Source organism: Lactuca virosa, chromosome 3 (genome assembly GCF_052849685.1).
Source record: "Lactuca virosa cultivar CGN04683 chromosome 3, Lactuca_virosa_CGN04683_v6, whole genome shotgun sequence".
Classification (NCBI taxonomy): Eukaryota; Viridiplantae; Streptophyta; class Magnoliopsida; order Asterales; family Asteraceae; genus Lactuca; species Lactuca virosa.
Window position 1 is genome coordinate 185,568,603 of NC_136428.1, and position 10,713 is coordinate 185,579,315.

At 37.5% G+C, this 10,713-nt stretch overlaps 1 long non-coding RNA gene across 1 annotated transcript; it reads right to left on the reverse strand.

The window, feature by feature from the left end:
* Positions 1-269: 269 nt before the first annotated feature.
* On the reverse strand, positions 270-2,029 carry LOC145162762 (uncharacterized). Its single transcript, XR_013739310.1, has 4 exons — positions 1,942-2,029; positions 628-710; positions 405-506; positions 270-308 (listed from the first exon to the last, which is right to left on the reverse strand). It is a non-coding gene; the product is annotated as an uncharacterized LOC145162762 (long non-coding RNA).
* Positions 2,030-10,713: the final 8,684 nt, after the last annotated feature.

Below are 10,713 nucleotides of genomic sequence, written 5' to 3' on the forward strand. Positions count from 1 at the left end.
ATTACAAAAACGGTGCATGTGCTTACTGATTTTTACTTCAAAATTGGAACATTTTTCAATTATGGTCCTTTTTCAGAGTCCAACAATGAACATTTCAATTTTCCTAATTAAAACGGATCAAGGAAACAATTCCTAACTAACTAGATAATAATAATTATCTAATAACCTTTTGGATAAGATTAGTGGTACCCTTCAATTTTCAATTATGGTCCTTTAAAGGGAATGCTTGAATACTGATAATATAAAATCAAGAAATAAACCAATTTCAACCACAATGGCACATAATATTGGTCCAACCAAGGATGAATCTGCATCAAGAGAAAGAGACCAAAATATCAATGCACTCAGAGATGAACACTACTGAATGCAAAATCCAAAGGTTCAAAAACCCTACAATCAAATACCATCAAATCAGCATGCTTTCCTCCCTCACTCAACTCATTAGTGAGTGGAGACCCTCGAACACGTCTCCTTGTCACTCTTCCTTCCCTTTTATAGAACTTACACTAATACACCATAAACAATAAACTACATCATTTAGTTTCTTTGAAAATGGTATCACTTTGAATTTGATTTAAATGTAAAGAGATGATAGATAGATAACATTTTGGATAAGATTAGTGGTACCCTTTTTTGGTAGAGGAAGTGTCTCGTTCAAGGCTCACGCATGTCTCCTTCTCAGTCACCTCATGACAGTTTTCACATTTCAACTGCACACCACAAGGAAAGATGTGATAATTGAACATTAAACATGAACACACATGCAAGATACTGAAATAGAATAGCTATAACTCTTGAAAGATGAAGCTATATGATAAACAAACTTCAAAATTACCCAAGTGGAAGAAGATATTGTTTGAACTTTGAATGTGAACAATTGTGAGAGTTGATTTATCATTTGTATCAGAAAGATAGGTATAATAACAAGTTGTTTGGGGAAAAAAATTGGATTGTGAGAAAGATGAGAAACTGTTGGGAATAGCAAACCAGTTTGATACTCAAAAAGCATCAATCAATGTTGCACATTTATCACCAAAAAATGCAGCAATTTTCGTTTACACTTGATCAAAACAGAATCTGATATAGTGAAGTTACAGGCCAATCAAAATCAAGTGAAGATGCATTAAGAATATATTAACAGCGTTAACAAGTTTACTTCTATAGTGAATTAAAGTTAATGGATGGATAATCACTCGATCGTTTAGACAGATCGATTCAAAGCCACAAAAACTTAGTCAAACGAATAAGACAAATTGCAAAATTGTTTTGAAACCTTAATTGCGAAGACTAAATAGATTGCACATATAGATTACGTATGCCAACCGCTACAAACAAACTCAAACAACAATGAAAAAAACATGTCTGATGCGAGGAATTAAACCTCAATATTTGCTACAACTCCAAATTCAGTAAATAAATTCTTGATATCAGCAACCGAGAAAGACCATGGAATATTAGGAACAAAAAAGATGAATGAAACCTAGGAAAAATTTGAAGAAAAAAGAACATGTAGCTGAGAGGTCGAAGGTCTCCGATGTAGCTATGGGGTGCGACGGTCATTTGCCGGTGGTGGCTTTACAAGCAGGCCATGGCTACCAACGGTGATTGGGGAGGACTTGTCGCTTAGGAACCAACGATCGAGAGAATCAGATGGAGGGTCTATGAATGTGTCGATATATAATGTGTATAATAAACGAGACCTCGAACCTTTGATTTCAATTTCATTGTCGGAGGAAGAGTAACCAAAGAATTTTCCGGCACTGTGAGATCTATGATTGTTGCAGAGGCCAGAGAACACTGAGATTTTCATTCTTGAAAATATCCCGAGCAAGAATGGTTCTTGCGATTTTGTGGAATTTAGTATAGTTAAAAACTAACCCCTGCATTCTATTCTAATATCGAAAATCAAGCTCAAGATAACATATAAGAGAAGAATCGAACCTGCTTCTGTGTCAATCGGACATAGGGCTTGTAAGGAGAAGAGATTTTCGACTAGTGAAAACAAGGGAGAGAAGAACACAAGGCGGGGTTTTTAACTTTTGGGATTTCATTTCCCCCCTTTGTTATTATAAGAGAACGTGCGTTTCCTAAAAAAATTATAAAACAACATACGTATACGACACGCTTTTTTTGGATAAGCGCCCTCCGTGTTTTTACTTTTTTTTGTTGTGACACAAATTTTAGGGCACGCAAAAATGCGCCTCCTAAATTCTTCAAATTTCTAAAGATCTGACATTATTTTTAGGGAACATACTTTTGCGTATCATTAATCAGTGCATGTCGTAAATAGCGTGTCATTAAAGGCATGTTTTATAGTAGTGATACGAGCCCTATTTTCAAAGGGTTTTATATCCACGTATAGCTATCGACGAGATCTACAACTTTCATTTAGACTATGTCGGCTAGTTTTGACGATATTTTTAATGTTATATTTTTAACACGCTTATATTATTAAAGTGAGTTAAAAATTCATAACTCTCTCATATGATATCCGTTCTTGACTTTATTTATATCGATGGAATCAAGAGGACGATATCTTCAACTCCCATTTAGATTGTTTTTCCTACCAATCAATCGATCTCTACCTCAGTTTCTGAGCCGTATATTGGTACGCTGAAACTTGTAAAAATCCTAACTTCCTCTCACGAATGCAGATTTGGACGTTCTCTATATGCACATTCTCAGTTCAACAACTACTACAACTTTTGTTTAGATCACAATGGCTAAAAACCAACCTATCTCCAATTCATTATTTACCATATACGGTTCGAACACGAAACTTCAGAAGGACATAGCTTCTTCACTTAAATTTGGATTTGGACGTTCTTTATATGTACGAAATCCTCGTCACATATACTATAACATTGGCTAAGATTATTTACCCTAAATAATCCTCCGTCAAAAATTCAATTTTAATGCTTATAATAGTCAAATTGACTAGCCCTAACTTACGGATGTTACATGTAACCTCTCTCTAACCTGTTGTATAAGCTTTGTCATCTTGAGTACTATCTCAATGCTCCCTATGACCCTCTGTCTGACCTCTCCCCAATAGATAGGGGTCTGACACTTCCTACTATAGAGAAGATCGAAGGGAGGCATACCAATACTAGTGTAATGGTTGTGGTTGTAGGAGAACTTAGCCAACGGGGGGTAGGATTCCCAGCTCCCACGAAAGTCAATAATGATGGCCATCAACATGTCTTTGAGTGTCTAGCTAGTCCGCCAGCTCTATTCGTCTGTCTATAGGTGGTAGGTGGTGCTGAAATGCAATCGGGTACACAACTCCTCATGAAACCTCTTCCAAAATCTAGAAGTGAAGTGGACATCCCGATCAGACACAATAGAAGTAGGCACACCATTTTGAGCTACCACCTCCCGAACATAAACCTCAGCTAATTTCTTGGCATGAGAGCTCTCACATATACCCAGAAAGTGATCGCTCTTCGTCAAACGGTCCACTATCACCCATAAGGCATCAAAACCCTTGGCGGTCTTAAGTGTCGTAATAAAAACCATCATAATCTGCTCCCACTTCCACAATAGGACCTCCAAGGGTTGCAACTTACGATAAGGGCACTGATGTTCGACCTTGACCTTCCATAAGGTCAATCACCGCTCAACGAACCAAGCTATGTCTCTCTTCATGCATGGCCACCAATAGCCATGTCTCAGGTCATGATTCATTTCTGTAGCTCTCAGGTGGATGGAAAATCTCGATTTGTGGGCCTTATCCATCAAAACCTATCGAGCTCCACCAGTGTATGGCAACCAAACCCTACCATGTAGTTTCAACAACCCTATGTTATTTATGACAAAAGTTGAAACCTGACTAATCACCCTCTCACGCTTCTAGTTCTCCTTCTTGATGCCCTCCATTTGAGCAACCATGATCGTCTCTAATATTGGAGTCACTATTGTTATCCTCAAACATATATTCTGAATTAGAGTATTGATCGCCCAGCGATTCAGTGCGTCGGCCACCATGGTGGCCTTACCCGGATGGTATAAGATTGCATAGTCGTAGTCCTTCACTACATCAATCCATCTTAGTTATCTCATATTCAAATAGGGTTGATCCATCAGATACATCAAACTCTTGTGGTCCATGTAAATGGTACACCGAACCCCATACAGATAGAGACGCAAAATCTTGAGGGCGTAAACCACCGCCCCAACTCCAGATCATGAGTAGGATAATTCGTCTCATGAGGCTTCAGCTGCCTCAAAGTGTAAGCAATCACGTTCCCCCTCTACATTAGTATTTTGCCCAAGCCCATGATCGATGCGTCACAATATACAACGAAATCCTTAACTCCCTTAGGGATGGTAAGCACCGGAGCCTCACATAGCTTTTACAGAAGAGTCTCAAATGTTGCCTGCTGCTTAGGCCCCCAACCGAAAGTGGCATCCTTCCTAGTCAGTCTACTGAGAGAAACTGCAATCTTGGAGAAGATCCTGATGAATCTCCGATTATACCCTTCCAGCTCGAGGAAACTTAGAATCTTGGATGGACACTTAGGAACCTCCCACCACATAACCACCTTAATCTTGGTCGGTTCGAGCAATATATCATTCTGGTTGATGAGGTTCCCCAGAAATTGGACCTCGTGCAACCAGAACTCACATTTGGAGAACTTGGCGTACAACATTTCCGCCCTAAGAACTCCAAGAAGCTCATGTAGATTCTCTTTATGTTGCTCCTTGGTCTTGGAATAGACCAAGATATCATCGATAAATGCAATCACTGACTTGTCCAACATAGGCCTACACACCCGGTTCATGAGATCCATGACCGTTGTCGGCACATTGGTGAGCCAGAAAGGCATCACTACGAACTCGTCATATCCATAGCCATTTCGGAAGGCCGTCTTTACGATATCCTCTTCCCGAACCCTCATCTGATGGTAACCGGACCTCAAGTCAATCTTAGAAAACCAAGATGCCCCTATAATTGGTCAAAAAGGTCGTCAATCCGCGACAATGGGTATTGGTTCTTCACTGTCAGCTTGTTCAATTACCGGTAAGCAATGCACATCCGGTGCGAACCATCCTTATTCTTAACAAAAAGGATCGATTCTCCCCATGGTGAGTTGCTTGGCTGAATAAACTCATTTCCCAACAGCTCCTGCAATTGTGAGGACAAATCTTGCATCTTCGCTGGCGCGAGGCGATATGGCGCCTTTGCAATTAGGGCGGCACCAGGGATCAAATAGATCATAAACTTAACTTGCCTCTCGGGAGGCATGCCAGGCAATTCCTCATGGAAAATATCAGGAAACTCGCTCACAATTGGAACATCATAAACCAACTTCTTCTTCTCCACCCGCGTATCGACCACGTAAGCAAGATACCCCGTACATCAACGCTGAATATACTACCTCGCCCTGGCGACAGAAAAGAAGGTGAATCCAACCCTAGTACCATCACCGTAGATGGCCAGAACTCTCCCACTAGGGTCACGAATCGTCACTAAGTAATTCTTATAGTCAATCAGTAGCCCAAACGGACTCATCCAATCCATACCCACAATCACGCAGACATCTACCATCGCAATAGGGATGAGATAAATCGGAAACCCCACACTGAAAATCTCCAATACACAACCCTACTATTCCTCAGAAATCGAAACTATACGATCAACTGCTATAGCAACCTTCAAAGGTCGATCCAGGTCCCCACGACCAATATTGAAACCTTTATAGAAAGATGTAGATACAAAAGACCTACTCGCACCCGAGTAAAATAACACCAAACTAGGTATATAATTCACAAGAAAGGTACCTACAAAAATCACAACATAAGCATATACAATAAAAATAATTCAGTAGAAATATAGCACATATACATACCAGCAATGACATCGGGTGCTGCTCTGGCCTCCTCTGCAGTCAATAGAACAGATTTTCCCTTGGCCGTCGGGGCCTCAACCTTCCCCTGGCGCCCATCAATGATGTGTGGGATCGTAGGAGCAGGAGCCTGAATTGGCTTCTCTGCAAGAAGTGGACATTCGGCCTTCATATGACCTGACTAGTTGCATCCGAAATAAACCTGCAAACCCTTCTGTAACTTCTTTTCAAAGTTCCTGGTCCTTGACACAAAAGTGTTGGATTAGTGTCTAAGTCCATAACTATAGTTGGTATGTACATGACCCGATTGGCATGTCCATTTGGGTTGCATGGCATCATGCATTTGGATAGACTAAAATGAGAGAAATAACACTTAAGGTTTGCTAATATATTATAAGTTCTAATATATTAATAAGATTATTTAATTAGTATTGATCAAGAATTAATTTGGAATTAATTAAGTGATCAAAAGGAGACTAATTAAATATATGGGTTGATTGTGTAAATCATCCATACTTGTATACTGGGCTAATGCTCCATGGATTATCAAGTTGGGCTAAAACCCATAGGATGCTCCATGGTGTTTTTGTATCCATGGATGATGGAAATGAAAGGCCATGACAATTAGGGTTTACATGGTGTAACCCTAATTGTGACAAACTATATAAGCATCTTATTCTTGTCAAAATCGGCCACCATGAAAGAACTATGTGTGTATGGTGAGGGCTAGCCGATTTCATGAAGTGGTTCATTTCTCTCTAAGTTATTCCAAGTGTATTTGATGTTGTGTGAACCATTTGAGGTGTCACACTTGGGGCACTCGGCTCTTAAGCATCAAGGAATCAAGCTACATAAAAAGGTATGTCTTCAAACTTGTTTTTATTACCCAAGTATCAAAGATTGTATGCAAGATAGGGTAATACCTTGGAATATTCATATTTGCATGTATAATAGAGAAAACATAGATCCAAGGTATTTAGGGTTGCATGTACACTTAGGAGTGTTAGAATGCTCAAAACCCAACAGTGGTATCAGAGCCTAGGCTTGTTTTTTGCTATACTTGCTTAAATTGCTGAAAAATCGAAGTTTTTTGTTGTCTGAACAGCAGACTCGCCGAGTCCATAAAGGGAATCGACGAGTCCAAGGCAAAACTCATCCAACTCGCCGAGTTGGTTCATGCACTCGACGAGTTGGACCCCCTGACAGCATATCTTCGAGGTTTTTTGCCGGAAATGGACTAAAAACATTACCAAAAGTTGTTTTTGAACCTATAAACCTATTTTTGATGTGGTAATGTTCATGCTAATCAAATTTCAAAGATAATTGTCAATAGATTCATGTTTTGTATTAGTTTAATGATTAGGCTAATTACATGAAAAAGTTTGAATGGATTATCTTGTTCCTATGAGTTTCTTAGATTAATAGAAAAGTTATGTGAAATTGTTGTTTTCAATCCATTTTAATCTAAGAGTTGATTCTAAAATGTGTTTTTGTACCTTGTCCTCAAGTTACATGAAAAGTCACATTTAAGAATCATAAAACTCATAAATATTTCATCAGTTATGAATAAAGGAAAAGTTTCCTTCTTTTAATAGTTTAAAGTCTTCCATAACTTGTCCTCAAGTTATGGAACTTGAAGAGTTTTTTGTATTAAAACTACTCTAAACACATAAGTTATGGAGTTGAATAGTTTTGAATAGTTTCAAAACTTTCCCTCAAGTTTTGGAATTTGAAAAAGTTTTCCCTTATGAATACTTTAATTCCAAGTTAAGCCCTTAGAATTTTAAAAGTTAAAATTCAACCCTTATACTTTATAATATTATAAGTTAATAATATATATATATATATATATATATATATATATATATATATATATATATATATATATATATATATATATATATATATATATATATATATATGTATAGGAGCAAGTCAGTCTTACCGTTAGTAGGCCTCATTCACGAAGTCGGTCTATAAGGGGGGTATAAGGTTGTTGCCTATAAAATGGCAGCTTAATGGGTGTCCACTCTCACCCACCGCTTCCTTGACTGGTGGAGGGTCGTTAACCGAACGGGTAGGACAAGGACTATAATTCTCCTTCATTAAAAGTATTAATGATAAATACTAAGTAACTAAAATTTTATAAATTCCCAATCTTAGTTACTTAGGAAAATGTGAATTTGGTGCTAACCCATGAAATTACACTTTGCACTTTGCTTAAGTCGGTTAGTGGAGCGTGTGTGGTTAACCGGCACAGTAACCTGGATTTTACAAGGTAGGAAAAGGGTAACTTAATGTTTATCATAGGATCAGTGGAGCGTGTGTGGTTAACCGGCACATCGATTAAGTGATAAATATTAAGGGTACCAAGTATATTTGCATGGTTATTCATACCTTGTTTTGTGATCCTCGGCATCCCAGTCACAAAACCTGAAGGGCACAATCGAGATTGAAACATGCCATTGAAAAGTTCAATGAATCTCAAAAGAATCTAGGAGTTTCAAAACCAATTAAAACCTAATAAATTATTTTGTTTTCATGGTGGAAATTGGTGAATCGTTATTCACCTACCTTCAAATATTTTATAACCTGCATTACGGCATCCCTCTTCCAAGTTATAAAAGTATTGTGTTGGGTCCTAGCCTTAATATTTCATATTGGGTGTTATATTAAGGACTTTAGATAAACTATCTTGAATATCTCCCAAAAGATGTCTAGTTCAGACATCTATGATCTTCCCAAATCTCTTGAAACTTCACTTCCTCCACCTCCTCCAATTATTCTCCCTAACCCACAAGTTCAAGGTCACTCAAGCCCTATTGGCAAGCAAAGTCTATGTGTGCTCACATCTTGGAAATGAAGTCACATATTGACAAGCCGGGAGAGTTGGGTGTCAAAGTATTAAGAAAGTGGGATGTTCAATCACTTTCTAAGTCACATAGTGAGTTCCTTTGGGACTACTATGAAACAGACTATGATATGACCCTTAATGATCTTATCTATTTGCTTGGTGCTGCTGAATCAGCAACGATTTGAGGACTAGTAAAGCAAATTTGATTAGAAGATCAACTTCCCAAACTTTCATGGACTTTGAAAATGGTAACATTGGATATCCAGAAAAAGCTTTCTCTTCCCAATAGAAAGGGATCGGCCATAGTCAACTTGGTTGACCAAATGGTAAAGAGAAAGTCTAAGTCTGTGATAGTCTCGTGTACCATTTCCATAGAGTCCATATGTTTATATTGCCAAAGGAACGGACATTGGTTACAAAACTGCATATTTACCTGAAGGATCATAGGGTTGATCAAGTCAAGATGTTTGATTCTACTTCAGGTGAAGTCCATTATCTAACTCTGTTAAGTTTCTATTCTGAGATTCTCATTAGATGATGTGACTGGGTCACATGTTGTTGTTTTAAGAATCAAAGAAAAGTGAAGAAACTTAAAGGAAGAATATGCTAATTCTGATCGCGAAGATGGATTTTCGATCGCATGGTTCGGTGATCAGAATTTTGAGTTGTTGCTTAGGAGTTATGATATATTGCTTAGGAATAGATAACAACAAGTTTTTGATATGCTTTTGCACTGTAAGGATAAGTTTTCCACAAAGTTTTAAAAAATAAAAGGAAAATTTTTTGATTTTATTTATTCTAAGTATCCTTACAATGGCATTTGTGAAAAACTGTTGTTTATATGATTCCATTGATAGCAATATTGGAAATATGAATTTGATTATTTCATTTGTGGTAGTGTCTAAATTTACCAAATAAGGAAAGATTCTCATCACCCAAGGTTTCAGTTGGATAGAAACTTGGAAATCATGCAAGTTGTATAGTATGATGAATGAGAATTTTCATCTTTGTAAAATTAAGATTAATTCCTTGTTCACATGTATATGTGAGTCAAGTGAAGGATTAAGGGATCGAGTACACATTCTTGTGCACTGGTCAAGTCCACCACAAAAGATATATAAGACTATTTGTCATGATTTACTAAAGCATAGTAAATATAGTTATAATTACAAGTTTAAGTATAATTTTGAAACATTGGAAAAGTTTCGATGTATGGCAGAACGAATGAGAAGCATCAAATTAGGCAGAAGGATAAAAGTTTCTCAAATATAAAAAGATGGGAGAGTACTTTAGTGTCAAGTTTTGTGATCATCTCAATGATTAAGAGACCACATCATAATTGGTCCTCTAAGGACATCTTAGTGCATTCTTATGACTAAGAAGAGGAATATTGAATTGTTGAAATGGTTAAATCAAGAAGATGAGTCATACTTCGTTCCAAAACAAGTCTTAGAGTCATACTCCAAGACTGTAAGTTGAGTGACATATCTTAAAGAAAGGTTAATGACACCTGTCAAATGTAAGAGTAAAAGTGTCCTACTCTTGTACATTTGAAATTGGTAAGTTGTGATGTTTTGGATAAAACAAAGACCAACTAAGGCTAATTGTGTGAAGTGTTTGTCTTGATAAAGAATCCACACTATCTCTTGAATATTTGGCAAGATATTCTTATATGTCAAGAGGACAGTAGGAGTCTTAAAGATCCTAAAAGATTTTCAAGATCTAATCAAGAATAAAAACCTGTAGTTTGACACTAGCACACGACGTGAGGTTTATAACCTATCTTGTTGACATATTTCTATTTCTGTGCCCATTCCAGTTAAAGTTGGCTTTGCATATGAGATCTGAGAGTTCTCAATTGGTTGCATAACAACTTGGAAGCAATGGCAGACCCTTGTGTCGCCAGGTGGCAAGAAATTAAGATTCAGTTCAATCCATAAGTGTTTGAATTTGTCACTAACCTTGTCTTGAGATTATGGTTTTGACAAATTCACATGGATAGGAACACAT